General features: G+C 38.8%; 1 protein-coding gene across 2 annotated transcripts in view; it reads right to left on the bottom strand.

The window, feature by feature from the left end:
- LOC102304162 (seizure protein 6 homolog) overlaps positions 1–14,219 on the bottom strand; it is a 91,505-nt gene that overhangs the window by 27,314 nt on the left and 49,972 nt on the right. The gene's annotated exons all lie outside the window — the stretch shown is intronic.

The following is a 14,219-nucleotide window of genomic DNA, read 5'->3' on the forward strand; positions in this document are numbered from 1 at the left end:
TGTTTTCTTTAGGTTGTAGAGTACGCTGAGACATTGCTCTGAAAACCGCTGCCATAGAAAACTGAAGCGCAACAGGATGTTGGTGGCCAAGCAGCTAAATAATCTTAAGTAATTCTATACAGTAATCTGCAAAATTAAACCACTCCTTGTGTCTTTCTTGTTTTTGAAGTGGTCTTGAACAATAGTTCTTCAGGCTTTCTAAAGATCTTTTAAAGTTATTCTTCGAACATTGGCAGCTTTTTCCTTCATATTCAGTCAAGTCTTTGCACCCAACCATTTTCAGAGGAAATGTGTTTGTTTGTTTGATTGTTTGTTTGATTGTTAAGCCATTTAATACTGAACTATGAATTATTCAAGCATGAAGGAGGCACCTAAAATCAGTAGATGAACCTGTTTTGTGTCTACACATAATAGACAACCTAGCAAAGCGACACTCACAGGTTATACCTTTTGGACCTTTGTTATTAGTAGCATGTCGCAAAAACATATTTTTTTTCCATGTCTTTAGTTGAATCTACAAAAAATAAAGATGACACAGTTTGTGTCATTGTATTTTTGCACCAACAAGGTGATTGCCAAAAGATATGGCATTGGTGTCCAGTGTATCCTTAAAAATTCGAAGGAAACTGTACAAGTGGAGGATAAAAGGAGTGTCAGGCTGAAAAACTATTGGGAGCGCATGAACTGTATCTGAAAGTCACATCTTTAAGCAACAAGAAACAATTAAGCAATGATCTGACACTAGTTCTTTGGTTTATCAGTCTACTGTTCGTCAAAGCATCATTAGAAATAGTCTTACTGGAAAGGTGGCTGTCAAGAAACTATGAAAAACTATGAGAAAAGACTAAGTTCTGCCAAGAACACAAGAAGAAGAACAACACAAGAGATGTTCACAAACTTAAGCTTGGTAAAACTTTGTGAACTGTTGCTGTAACTCTAAACTTTTGCCTTATATACTTTCATTTATGTTTGCATATGTTTAAATAAATGTCTTCTGAAATATCTTCCCATTTTCCGAGCCATGTATAAAACTCAAGAGGTCGGCACAGTATGTGAAACTGAATGCTGTCACAGGTAGTGGGCTTAGGTTTCAGTTATGTCACGAGGCAAAAAAAAGGTTGCCCTAGGCTATGTTGCAGGATTGTTAGTGCAGCAGCTTGGAAAAGCTGAGACAGTGGGCAAGATGAGTACTAGTCACACGATGGTAGCAAAATGAATTTGGTCACGTAGACAAACTGTCACTCAGTCGAGGAGGTGCTGACAATGACTGCAGAGAGGCTGATGGACGCTGCAAGCCTGAGCTTAGAGGTGACTTCTTCCGGAATTATCCATGAGATCAGCCACTTTGATTGATTTGATTTTTTTTAATCAATACCAGATTTAAACCCAATCTCTGAAGGTTTTCTGGGATACAAGGTGCACAACAAGCAGTCAGTCATCAGGTCAAAGATGCCAAGATGCTTTTTTTTTTTTGGAGTTGCATAGTTGCATGTGCCTTAAATAGGAGTGTCACAGTGAGAAATAAAAGAATGAAACGTGACTTTAGAATCAGATTCTCAATTCCTCAAGGGTAATGAGAATGACAAGGCTGTGGGCACAGTGTTTTTGGAAATCAGATTATTTAGGTTATTTGACTGTTTTATAACCTAATAATTCTCCCTACAGGCTCACAGGAGAGCACAGTAATTCTCCTTGAGTTTAACAGTCACACTGATATATTCAAAGAATGAGACTGAAACGTAGTCAATGTGGAATTGCAATTTAGCCTGTCAAATTTAGCAAATGAGAGCCGTAGAAAACAGATGTGAATGATGTCATCTTAACTGCATTGTGTTATTATGTACATTTAATTGTGCAGTTACAGTTATTGAGGAAACTATAATTAATTTGTAGTTACTAATCTGATAGTGGCGATTCCCAGATGCACAGTTGTTCCAGGTAAAAGCACATGCAAAATGTAAAGTTCAGTCTGTGAGATGAGAAGTCTTTCTGTGCTATAAATACAATAATTTCCTTCTGAAATGAGAAAAAAAACCTCTAGTATATACTGTACAGTGTAAAACATTACATAATCCCACTGGTTTACTTTAGTGCATCATATCTTCTCTATTTTTTTTGTCACCAATGTGTTTTGTCCTGGCTTTCAGACGTTTGATGTTGATGCCTTAAAAAAAGATTAACACTTGCTGTGACACCTTTATTGCAACTCACAATAAAAGTGTCTTAATAGAGGAGACATCCATATAGTGGCTTCCAGAGCACAATGAAACAAACACTTTCGTAGCATACTTACTCTCACTATCATGGGCTTGTGGTGGACCTGCTAGAAAAGCTCTGATTTATAAATGTTGCTTTGTCTATGGTGCAGAACATTAAATATTAAAATTTTTTATTTTTGTCATTTTTAATATTCGCTTAAGAGCTTTTTGTGGCTTTGTTTAAAAACAGCATCTAAATTCACTGAAACACAGAAGATAATTTGATTGTAAATTGGATTCTTAATTATTTGATGTCCACCTTGGATATGGTATCGACAGTAGTCTTTGATACTGCAACAACTTATCATATTCAGTGAGCAGAACAAGATTGCGGATCTGTGACTACTTGGTTTACATATATCAGGGAGGCTTATGAAGGATAGGTGAGCAGATAGTGGACAGAGAACATTTGGACTGATAGATAGCTCAGCCCCAGAGGGCCCTATCATCTGTCATCCACCCTGGGACCTGTCAGTGCACCCAGCAACAGCTGTCCTGCCTCAATTATGAATCATTGACCATGTCAGGAGACATCAGACTACCTTATCTTCTCCAGTGCTACAGCCAAATGCCCACAGGGACTCACTGTCTCACTCACACTCACACACACATACACCACACACACACATACACTTGTATGTGTGTGTGGAAGAGCACACACACACACATGCGTGTTCCTCTGGACTGTAATGAGAGCAGTATTATGGTAAGTCCTAGCTGGAATCCCTGCCTCAGCAGACACATTTGTGTGGCCAGGGATTTGGCTGACCAAGCACACTTCTGCACCAACCACATCATTATCACAGGATGCCATCTATACAGTATGGTGTTCCATTTTCAGAATTATGTTGAGAGAGGACAGAATATCTTTCTTTTTCTTTTTTTTCTTTCTTTTTTTCATGAAATAAGCTCAGGGCAATAAAAGAAATGCAACACCGACCTTGGATAAGGTGCACTTTCTCTAGTAGCATTATCTTTCTCCCAACCCTTGGTCCAATATTTTTCCAGAGACAAATCAAAATGAGAGGACTAGAGAAGAGAAGGTCACCCCTCTCCTCTACCCTGTGTCTTTTCAATCAAACCACTGTAATGAACACACTATCCTGCAAGGCTACAGTACAATTGTGAGGCTTAGAATTGCACTTGGAATACTAACTATGAAAGAAAATGTCCATTATAATGTTCAAAAAGACAATGATATTTGTAGGACTGAACACCTTGATCTTGATGTGTAGCCCTGTAGGACAAGGAGCTTTCTTTGAACTGTACTATTGTGTGCGTCAACAGTGTGTAGGGGTGTTATCACATTTGAACAGAAAACAGCCAAACACAGAGTTCATGCAGTGATTGCGTCATACTGTACAGTTAATCTAATACTAAATATAAACTAAATAATCCATATTATAAAGCCAGGAGTTATTTCAAACTTTGATATTTATGTTTAAAAATGTAAAGTACAAATGCAGTTTGGACAAAACCCAAATGTTTCTCCTGGTGTCCTAAAATAGACACTATATCAAACCAATCTGACTTCATACACGTGAGATATGGGCATTGTTCACTAATTTATTCATTTATCTGCAAAATGAGTTAACTGTCCACAGAGGCTTGCTCTCACTGATATTTTATTGTTGAAAACATCTGGTGGCAAAAAGTAATGAACATTTACACTGACTCACAGGAGCTATTGCTTATGCAGAAATGAGCTGTATGTAATCAAAATGATACCGCTATACATGGAAATTAAATGACCCTGCCGCTGGGGGCAATAAATCAACAGCCACTGGACTCACCAGCTGCAGTATCATAATTACTATGATAAAATCCCCTGGCTTATAAACTGGAACATACCAGAAATGTGTCTACCTTGCTTCCTTGCTTGTGCCTCCCCCACCACAACCACCATCACAACCACTGCCATTTGAATAATTTTTGGCACATCCAGTTGGCAGTTTTCGTGTATCTCTGGATAGATTTGTGCAAGCAAAAAAAAAAAAAAAAAAGGAGTTGTAGTGCTCATTATATAAAAACGTTATCTTAATTGAACATTCACCTCTACATAAAACAGTCAAGGCCATGTCCTGTTTGCCCTGCTGTCTAAAACAATGGATTCTTACCAATAAGCAAATGCTGAATGTTAATGAGAATGTGCAGGAGCCAGAAGCTGCATACAATAACTCACTCATTGTCTCTTGTGTTTAATTTGAGCTGGCTCTTGAGTTTACCAAATGCAACCACCTTAGTGATAAGTTAAACAGTGGATGCTGGGGTTTTGTTTTTTGTTCTATTTGCTCAGTTACTCAGACATTAGAAGCCATTTCATTAGATGAGATTCTTTCTTTTTGATAAATCAGCTTCATTTTCTCTCAGGCCTTGACACCTCGGTTTATTTGCTACACTGCATTTTTTGCATAGATTTAAATTCATGCATTACTGATTACTCTTCATATTTTCAAGCATGCATCTCTACCCTCCCACTCTCATCATGGCACTAAAAGAGTTGTGTGTGTGTGGAAAGACGACTTCACCTTCTGCCAGACAGACTTCTTCTTCTTCCTTTATGACAGCTAGCTGGGTGGAGGAGCAATTAGTGTCACCTGAAAGCATTCCTCTCAGGATTGCAAGGCGCCATGAAAACTCATCTCGCCAAAGCCCTGAAAAGCTCATCAAGATCAAACTGGCCTTCTTTATGACCTGACTTACTCACCCACAGCAAAGGCTGATGAAGGTTTCCTTTTGCCTCATCTCAAGTTGATTAAAGGCAGCAAGCCTCCGCTGGCTTCCATTCCTCAGTCAGACTCGTTTCCCTGTGACACATCTGCGGTGTCCTTTGTCGTTTGTGCTGCCTGGGACCCGATCCAAAGAATGGCCTAAACATTACCTTGTTAAAACACCGCGTGATTACGTTCTTCAAAGAATTTTACGAGTGGAACTTTTGTTTTTACAAAAGTGCCGAGACTCGCTTTTGTTGAAAATCTTTCCATCTTTGTTGTGGCACTTCCATCTGAAATGAGCACCAGCGGTCACTGAACGCCAACAAAACAAATTTAATTCCCTCCCTCATCAGCCACCCTCAGCCAGGGTCAATGCCTTGTGCAGTTTGCTTCTTTTGTAAGAAATGCTAGAATTAAAATCGGAGTGCAAGGATCAATACAGCAATTCAACCAGCACTGAGAGGGGCCTGTGTGTCAAGTATTTGTGCCGCTTATTAACATGACTATTGATTGGAGTCAGAGGAGCATGGTCACAGAAGCAGCATCAAATACCAATCATTAACCCTCAAGTCAGTTTTAGCTATAAACTCTTGGCATGCTCTGTAACATCTTAATCCTTAAAGGGGCATTTCATTGATGGTCATCCTTGGCGACCCTACCTTCAGTGTCATTCATTAGCATATACAGCCCTGAGCTAATTAGGTTTGTTATTTTTTGTCTTGTTGTTTTGTTATTTTTTGGAGGGGGGGGGTTGCTGTTGTTGTTTTACTTTGGAAGTGTCTGAAGCAATATTTACTCCTCTCAGGATTGAAAATAAAAACTTGGAAGTTTTAAATTTCTCCACTAAGACTGAAAGCCTTTGATATTTATAAGGTTTAATTAAGGAAACAAGCAAAGGGCAAGTTTTCTTTTCTTTTACTGTAAGATGTGGGTTTTTTTTTTTTTTTAAACAGACCATTTTTGCTTGGTTAGAGCTGCTGCGATCATGGAAACCTGCAGTAGCAGGCCCACTTTCTATTTACTAACTGTATCACGTTTGCAATACCTATTTTGCAACATACTTTTAAATGATTTTTTGAATATCATATCTGAGTCGTTTTAACCAGCATAATCAGCAAAAATGAAGTTAAAGAACATCAAGTCAGAACAGAATCGATTCTGTTCATAATTATTATGGATAGAATTTCTAGGTGTAGCCAAGCGAGCGAAGGCTTGCACTTGTCACATCTCATCTCTGCTTTTTACAGATGATGTGGTTCTGTTGGCTTCTGGAGCGGTTTGCAGCAGAGTGTGAAGTGGCAGGATTGAGAATCGGTACCTCCAAATCTGTTTCCAGTCCTCAGCTGAAAAAGGGTGGAGTGCCCACTCTGGTTCAAGGACAAGTTCCTGCCCCAAGTGGAGGACTTTAAGTATCTCAGGTTCTTGTACATGAATTAGGGAGAAAGGAGCCAGAGGTGAATGGACAGATTCAGTTGCATTGATGCAAACGCTGTACCAGTGGTGAAGAGAGAGCTAAAAAGCGTAAAAGCAAAGCTTTCAATTTACCGGTTGATCTAAGTCCCTACCCTCACCTATTGTCATGAGCTCTGGGTAGTGACCAAAAGAACGAGATCGTGGATACAAGCGGCAGAAATAAGCTTTCTCCGAAGGGTGGCTGGTGTCCCTTACAGATAGGTATAGGAGTTTGGCCATCATTTAGGAGCTCAGAGGAGAGCCGCTGTTCCTCCACATCAAAAAAGGAGCCACCTAGGTGGTTTGGGCATCTTACAAGGATGCATCCTGGGCGCCTCCTGTGTGAGGTGTTCCAGGTATTTCTGACCCGGAGGAGATAGACCCAGGACACATTGGAGAGATTATATCTCTTGGCTGGCCTGAGAATACTTGGGTGTTCCCCTGGACAAGCTGGAGGAGTTGGCCAGGGAGAGGGAGGTCTGGGCCTCTTCTGGTTAGGCTGTTGTCCCCATGATCAGTCATGATTAGCGGAAGAAAATGAATGGAACATCAAATCAACTGGAGTCATGCTAATTGGTTGCCATATTCTATTAATTTACTCCCCTTTGCTCAAATACTATGAAGTGGATTAGACAAACCAGAAGAGAGAAGGAATTGGAAAAAAAATAGATGAGAGCAAGGTGGAAAAATAACTGGGTAAAGTAAATAAAAGTTGATGGTGAAAGACTAAAAGAAATATAGAGTACTGACTGCATAGTAACTCCTGAACATTACCGTGAATTATAGTAGTATAAGCTTGTCAGTAAATGGGAACACTAATATAATCAGACTTCAACACAGTTGGAGAGATTTGCAATTGGTTTATAATTCTAGTAGTGCATTAACCAATGGTACTCACACATTACAACTGCTTTGAGCCAGAATGTAGAATCGGGTATGAAACAGAACTGAGACAACCAGTGCATCGCCTCAAATGGTTTCTGCTTGAGACCCAGGCAGGTAGTTCAGCAAGCAGAGGAAACAGAGAAATCAGAGCAGGACAGATGGCCTGGAAAGCACTGATATCTAGCTAACCCACTGGATTTATTTGATTAAATAAATAAAAAAAAGCACCATAACAGATTCTAAGCACTTTAATGCCACAGTCCAGTTCTGGAAAACCTCCATCTGTCCTCCCCTAAAACCTTATTGCAAAAGTGTCAGTGGAGTACAAGGGGAGATTGATATAGAGATAAGATCTGCTTTAGATATCACTAATTCACAGCTGAAAAAAATCACCTCCATGTGTATTTAAACAGTGGGAAAAGGGACAAACATGTTCCTTCCTGTTGATTTGGTAGCATTCGTACTCCATAGGACTCTCTAATGGCATCTGTAAGCCCATGAGTCTTTATCTTTATTCAATATTAAATTAAGTTTGTTTCTAATTCTTCCTATTTTCACAATTTGAATCTACAATCAGTTTCAGAGCCGAGGTTGGAATTAAACCCATAAAAAAACTTCTCCCTAGTCCCTAGTGTTGTGGCTTTAAAGGAATTCATCACAGCTAACCTCATAAAATAGGAGTGAGTGTCAGATGGAAATCAGTATTTTACATCTCATATCCAGCTCATAGTTTGCACAGGCTATCATCCTGTACATATTTTCTGTATTTAACTATTGAATACAAGGCCAGGAGATAACAATTAAAACCTGCACCTAATGTCAAAGTAGCCTGCCCTTTTCAAAACTACTTTTAGGTTTGGTTTTTTGGTTTTTGGTCTTTTTTGTTTATTTTTTGTTTTGTTTTGGGGGGGTTTTGGGCGGGGGGTAGTGACTAATAGTTTAGGTTAGTGCTAAAAGGCATGTTAGAGCAGCTTCTTAATATTTGCAGTTATTTTGCAGGAAAAAAAATCATTATATGTTCAGAATCACCAGATGGGGCAATGCATTCTGTTAGCCGTGGCAGAGGGGTTGAACAGTCAGGCTGGGGGCAGTAAACTCTCGTGATGCATTTTTCATCCTCCCTCTCTCACAAGAAGCCAGACTGCTGAAAGGAATATTGACTAAATACAGAAAAGGTTTGATCTTGCTTATTTATTCCCCACCAATTTCTGTGGGATTTTTTTTTTCAATGCAGGTAGAATTCAGCGGGAGTTTCTGAATGCTGTTTAGATTTATATTTTTTCTCTGAGCCATAGGTACATAACAGCAACATATAAATATTTATCACAGTCTCCATATTTGCCCTTCAGATTATTTCCTTCATCTAATTTTCCTCCCCTGCCTTCTGTACTGATGGCTACCTTCCAGAATAGAGGCCCCTTCATGATAATGTCTCTACTACAGCTCCTCTGGTACAAAGTGCGGTGCATTCAATCTGTGTTAATGGTTGGTAATGTAAATTGTATCAGTACACAGCTTGAAAAGTGGGCACTAAGAGCTTTTAACCCAGGTTGGAGTTATTTTGTATGTTTCTAGCAAACCAACAAATCCATAACCTAACTGGAGAAATTGAAGGGAAGGTGTGATCCCTTCACAGATCAATATGTAATTATTGCAAATAGGCTCATCAGACAAGTGAAAGCAATCAATTGTTTTTTTTACAACAACTGGTAATTTAATCTAATTCATCCCTGCCAACATGGGTATGTTTTTGTCTGTTTATCTCAAAATTACTAAAAAAAAAAGGAAGGATTTCAAACTTTAGTAGAGACCAACTTTATACCTTTCCACTTAAACAAGCAACTGTTGATTTACAATGATATCTTAGTGAAAAATCTCCCAAAAACCTCCACACAAAGGGCTGCCTACAAAGAAGACACCTGCTGTTACAGAACGTGAAAGTGCTTGAAAATCTTAATAGGCATTTTATTTGATTATACTCCTGTTTTTAATGTTGGGCCAAATGGTGGCTTTTGTGAAACCCTTTGATTTCCAAGTGTTCTTCCAGTTTATTGTTATAAACGGTTAATCTTGTGTCAAAAATAAGAATGTAGGATTTGAAGAGGAGAGTGATTAGATGAAGTAACTTTATCTTGAGCAGTTTCACTTCAGTCTTATTTATATAACCCCAAATCACAACAACAGTCATCTCAATGCATTTTATATTGTTACGTAAATATCGTACAATAATAAGTGAGGTGGGAAATGGTCTAGTGCATAGGTGTCAAACTCTGGCCCGCGGGCCAAATTTGGCCCGCAGCCTAATTACATTTGGCCCGCAAAGCCATACCAAATTACTATTAGAGCTGGCCTACTGGTATTATACAGCTAATATATATATTGTTTAGTATTAAGCTTTGCTTGTTCCATATTCAGTTTTTCAGCAAAATGTGTTTGAGTCCATAAGAAAAGATTCATTCTTATATCTGGAGGAATAAATATATTTCAATAAATATTAATGTTAGCCCGCGACTTTGTTCCAGTTTTGAATTTTGGCCCACTGTGTATTTGAGTTTGACACCCCTGGTCTAGTGGTCCACAGTAGTCCACAGAAAATGTCTGAGAAATTTTAGATCTTTTACCTTAGGACGAGAGCTAAAGTGCAAACTGCAATCAGGAAAGAAACAACTGAAGTATACTACCAACACAACATCAGCTTTTTGTATCTCCACAGACAGCATGCTAACACAAAGCTAGAAAAGCAGCCAGAGTGATGTTAAAGCTCAGTGTATACTGATACCAGCCCAGTAGCCAGAGCCTGATCTTCAAGTCAGGCTTGTACCATTTTAGCCTCCATTTCTACCAGTACTTTTTGGGCTTCAACTCTGCTTTGCATTCAGCTTAGGGTTCAGCACTTCAGCTTTGGCTTAAACACTTAAAGAAAGGCTGTATTTGTGTTCCAACTAGGATTGGGAACTGTTTTGGGAAGCCGGACTGTAACGTGTTATTTATACTGTCAGCAGGTTTAATACTCACCAGAGAAAAGTAATTTGTGACTTACTTGTTACATTACTTTCTTGTTACTCTGTAAAATGACCTGAAATGCAATGTCTCACAATTACCAGTTAACAATACAAACCTTATGGTACAGTTCCACACACCAACACAAATCACTATCCTAATGTGGATCTTTTTTTAGTAGTTGTACGCGAACACAAAGCTGACACCATAAAGCAAAGCTCAAAGAGACTTTAAAGTATCATCATGATGATCCTATTTTAGAAACATGAACAGGTAGAAAGGGAGGCTGTAACTTGATGCTCATCACTGCCTTTTTTTCCCCACATGATTCAACAGTTTTTATTCATTATCAGCACAAACACAAAAACAAAACAGAACAAACCACAAAAACAAAGGGAATCATATACATTTAAAGTCATTACATACATTAACAATTATACATGTGGAAAAGAGAAAAAAGACAGAAAAAAAAGAGGGGAAAAAAGGTATTTACCATCTATTTACCCACAGATTTAAAAAAAGAAACAACAAGAGTGAATTCCCATCTTTTGTGCTCACTTCCTAATACCCTGAAAACAACTGGGCCCTCTCAACAGTTGGGACAGAAGCAAAGGAGACCAAACATTGAGGAACACTACTGTGTTCATCACTGCCTTTGTTACCTGATAAAGTTCAGCGTCAGGCTGTTAGACTGGGGTTGGGATGCGCTGAGCTTTAGTGCCGCTCTGACTTCTAGGCTAGCTTTGTGTTAGCATGCTATAGACTATGTGCATGTTAGCATATGCTACTTCCGGTGCGGAAACTCTTGTGGGGAGCATTGTTTCCGGTGTCCTATTCGCGCCCTGTTTACGGTTCAAAAGAAGTTAAGCAAATGAATAAATCAAGCAGCAATTTACATTTCTATAGATGTCTTGGGCATTTACCCAATATATCTGTAAATGCTGTTCCTCGACTTGTCGATATTACCCCCCCGCCTCACAGCAAAAGAGAAAAGGGATTCAAATGTTATATTTCTCAGTATCTGTAAACAGCTGCCCCTCGTTTATCACAGGTGTTATGTTCTAAAAATAACCAGCGATAGGTGAAATCAAGTAGCCAATTTTATTTTTTGACGGTGCAAAACGTTTCGTGGACATCGTGGACATACAGCACTGCACTTCAGAGTCACACTGCTAGCGATCGATGCAGCGATTCTGTACTGTACAGGAGAGACGTCACGGAGGAGATCGTCTGCAGCGATCAGGACGCAGGACACAATGTGACGTAAAATTAAGCATGCAAACTTGCACTAAAAAATCCGCGAAACAGCGAGGTGAAAGGTAGCGAGGGACCACTGTAATTTTGAAGGTAAGTCACAACATACCCTTCGTAAATACTAATGTATAGAAACCCTTACCAGCAATCATTCATTTTTTGTGTGGCTTTTTTTTTCACGGTTTGTTAACATGCTGTGTAGGTGTGTACTTGACTAGCTGATATCGACATAACGGGGGAAACATCTGGTTTGACTATTCTTCACCTGTAGTTTGAATGCTGAACATTTTCCTGTTTAAATCATAATAACTGTCACTATACAGAGATGTGCTTCTGAATGTGGTCGATGTGTCTTCTGATTCTGTAATGCAGTTCTGCTTGTGTTGAGTGATGTAAACAACTGATCGATCTAAACTCTTTAAACGTCAAAACTGATCATTAGATTTTTTATGACACAACAGTGGTGAGTGTTCCCACCTTCTCCTCTTTGTAACTTAACGCGATCTTTCCGTTTTCGAGTTTCGCTACCTGATCCGCAGTAGCGATTGACCGCAAAGTAAAGCTACCGGAAATGTACAACCCCACATCCGGTCTCAAACCAGGAAGTTAGCGTTTTCTCGTGCACAGGGTCTATTTAGCAGTTATTTAGTTAGTTAGCAGTATAATACACTTGTCTCTCGTCTTTTTGGTTAATAAAGATAAATGTAATGACCACGCCACTATTTTCCTCTTCCACAGATGAGCTGAAATCAGATGACTGTAGAGTTAGAGCACTGGTAGACAAAAAGCATGTTTGTTTGATGTTTTTCTCCTCTATCCTTCCAACATGCAGATAATTGAAGAACCTTTGTGTAATGTATTAGCTGAATTTAATAGTGAAAAATGTAATCTGGTTACTTGTCACATGTTATGGAGTAGTGCAAAAGAATGTAACAAATTAATATTAATGTTAAATATTCATATTTAATTTTAAATTACTATTAAGTAGGAATAATTACATTCAAGTTTTTCTGCTTGCTTGCACAAATTACTCACAAGTGAAAAAACAAAATAGTTCCATTTTAAGGTTATATTTTATGGTTTAAGGTTGTTCTCCTTGCATATGGTTGTATGAGGACATTGCTACGCCACATTGCTACTCTGTGATAATCTTTTTTTTCTTTTAAAACCTTCCAAATCTTGGATAGGCTCCCTGAAGAAGAGCTTCACACAGTGCTGATGAAAAGGCATGGCATGACACATGCTTGATTTCAATCTCTATCTCTCCACCTTCAGTCACTTCATGCATTCCCAAGGAACAGGGGCCTTGTTTCCTCAATCTCTTCAGTCGTGCCAAGCAATTGTCTGTAAGTTTGCCATCAGATCACTATCAGCTTGTCTGCAGGAGGGAGGGGAAAAGTGGCCCCCGTCTGCTTGCATGGTGGTTTGAAATGCATGGCTTCATCTTATTTCTTTATCAAGCCCAACTGATGTGTGAATATAAAATGTCTATATATTTTCGCTTTATAGCCCTTCAGTTCAAGAAATCTTCTGCCAAAAGCACTGGAGAAGCTGTGAAAGCAAAAAGCTGATACATCAAATGCCTACGTGGGTATGCATGCACATGTGCGGGTGAGTGTGCATGTGCTTATAAGTGCTTCAAGATTTACTTAAGTTACCCAGAGGAAGCTTTCAGAAAAAAAAAGCACACTCTCAAACATATACTCTGTCAAGACTTATCTTCGCCCCCCAGAGGCAGCAAGACAAAGCTCACACATTTTATAAAGTCTCCAATGGTAAATGAGGCGTTTGAAGAATTGCAAATGCCAGGGAGCGCATACACTGACAGTTAATTTTTATAACCTTTTGTGAAAAGACTTACCAGGCAAACATTCAACCTGAGACAGACCCCATCACTTGTGTCCCCATCCACCCACTCAACCCAGTAATTCATTGCATTTCTATCTCTATCAACCCACACAAGACCAGAAATTACTGTTACTGCTTAAACTAAACCAAAATATGTCACTGCTCTTTACTGGTTTAATAAGCATTTTATAAAGCATCAGAAAGCACAGTTCAGGTTGAAATGGCTATAATCAGTATTTTTAGATTAACAATGGAACATGTTTTTTGGGTCGCTCTGACAAACCCACAAACAATTATGCATTTCCTCCCAGCTCCCATGAGCTTTATAGCCTTTTTAGGCTAATTGTTTTGTCAGACTGCAGAGTTAGTATTTTGGTTCACTGTCTCCATACACTGACAGCTGTTTTCACAATTTAAAAAAGTTTACTGTGTTTTGGTTTGTTTATTTTTTTTAAGATTTATGACATTTTGATCTCTGTGTGTATATGTTAAAAACTGGGATTTCCTTTTTACATGATTCTATTGGTATCCCATTCTGAACCTTGGTTCTTGTGATTTTCAGTCTACAGTTTCTGATATTACTTTATTTTTGACCTTGTAATGAAGTTCAGCTTTGGTAATCCAGTGTTTTGGTTCACATCTTAATTATTATGACATTTTTTGTCTTCCTTCTCTTATCCCTCCCTAAGCCTTATTCTGCCAGAGGTTTCTTCCTGCTGAAAGGGAGTTTTTCCGTCTCACTGTCGCCAAAGTACTTGCTGATAGGGGGTCATATGATTGTTGGTTTTTTCTCTGCATGCATTATTGT

Source organism: Haplochromis burtoni, unplaced genomic scaffold (genome assembly GCF_018398535.1).
Source record: "Haplochromis burtoni strain Fernald_Lab_line unplaced genomic scaffold, NCSU_Asbu1 Contig_115, whole genome shotgun sequence".
NCBI classification, from domain to species: Eukaryota; Metazoa; Chordata; class Actinopteri; order Cichliformes; family Cichlidae; genus Haplochromis; species Haplochromis burtoni.